This window comes from Camelina sativa, chromosome 1 (assembly GCF_030686135.1).
Source record: "Camelina sativa cultivar CO46 ecotype springtype chromosome 1, ASM3068613v1".
In the NCBI taxonomy this organism is placed as follows: domain Eukaryota; kingdom Viridiplantae; phylum Streptophyta; class Magnoliopsida; order Brassicales; family Brassicaceae; genus Camelina; species Camelina sativa.
The window spans coordinates 19167550-19169195 of NC_141880.1; the positions used below are offsets into that span (position 1 = coordinate 19167550).

The following is a 1646-nucleotide window of genomic DNA, read 5'->3' on the forward strand; positions in this document are numbered from 1 at the left end:
AGTCGCTTGCCTAGCAAAAATCGTTTGTGTCTGTTAATGCACACAAGGTCTAAAGGAAAGGACAATCTTCTTAGGCCTATTGACAACATCAACAACAAGACCAAGAGTTTAGGAGCTAAGCAAAGGAGAGTTGTTCAGCAACAACAAGAGGTTATAGTAGCTATGGATCAACAGAATCAGGTTCAGAGACCAAGGAACATTGGTGCTGGAGATGCACCCAACACTCACAACCAAAGAGCTGGCATTGTGCCACCAACTGTTGCCAACAACAACTTTGAGATCAAGAGTGGATTGATCTCAATGATTCATGCCAATAAATTCCATGGATTGCCTATGGAGGATCCACTAGATCATCTTGATGAGTTTGACAGAATCTGTGGTCTTACCAAGATCAATGGAGTAAGTGAAGATGGTTTCAAGCTGAGGTTGTTCCCTTTCTCACTTGGGGACAAGGCTCATTTATGGGAAAAGACTCTCCCTACTGGTGCAATCACTACTTGGGATGCATGCAAGAAGGCTTTCTTGGCCAAGTTTTTCTCCAATGCTAGGACAGCAAGACTAAGGAATGAGATCTCTGGATTTGCTCAAAGGAGTAATGAAAGCTTTTGTGAAGCTTGGGAGAGGTTCAAAGGGTACCAAACTCAGTGTCCTCATCATGGTTTCAGTGTGGAGTCTTTGTTGAGCACATTGTATAGAGGAGTGCTTCCCAAGTTCAGAATGCTTCTTGATACAGCCTCCAATGGAAACTTCCTCAATAAGAATGTGGAAGAAGGCTGGGAGTTAGTAGAGAACCTTGCACAGTCTGATGGGAACTACAATGAAGACTATGACAGAACCATAAGGTCATCATCAACTGATCAAGAAGACAAGTACAAGAAGGATCTGAAAATGGTGAATGAAAAGCTTGATAGGATCTTGCTCAGTCAGCAAAAGTCTATTCACTTTGTTAGTGAAGAGGAGCCTCCAGTTCAAGAGGGAGAGAATGAGTTTGCTGAGTTATGCTATATGCAAAACCAAGGAGGTTTCAAGGGTTATAACCAAGGAGGGTTTAGGAACAATAATCTGTCCTATAGGAGCACAAATGTGGCCAACCCACAAGATCAAGTCTACCCTCCTCAACAGCCTCAACAGCACCAAAACTATGTCCCCAAACAACAGCAACAGGTGTTCCAGCCCCAGTTGTGTCCCCCACCAGGGTTTCAGACTAACCAAGGCCAGGAACAAGACCTTAGAGCCATGGTACAACAGCTGTTGATTGGTCAAACACAAGGGAAGATAGAGGAAGCCAAACAGTTTGCTGAGCTAAACCAAAGGCTCACATCTCAATACAATGATCTGAATATGAAGTTTGAGGGTCTGAATTCCAGAGTTAAGTACATGGAGAGTAACATAGCCTCTTCTTCAGCTCCAAAACCCAACCAACTCCCTGGAAAAGCTGTCCAAAATCCAAGGGAGTTCACAGCCAAAGCCATTCAGGTTCATGAGGCAGAAGCCACTGAGGACAGTGCAGTTCAAGTTTGGGGGAATTCATTAGTTACTGAAGCCCCAAGTGATGTTTGTAACAAGCAATTGGAGCTCGCACCTGAGCTCGACCATGGACTCGAGCAGCCACTCGATCGAGTGCGTGCTCGAGTGGTCGATCGAGC

The 1646-nt window shown here is 44.7% G+C and overlaps 1 non-coding gene across 1 annotated transcript; it reads right to left on the reverse strand.

Moving 5' to 3' along the window:
• Positions 1–555: 555 nt before the first annotated feature.
• Positions 556–662, reverse strand: LOC147950118 (small nucleolar RNA R71). The gene has a single exon (XR_015565736.1). It is a non-coding gene; the product is annotated as a small nucleolar RNA R71 (small nucleolar RNA).
• Positions 663–1646: the final 984 nt, after the last annotated feature.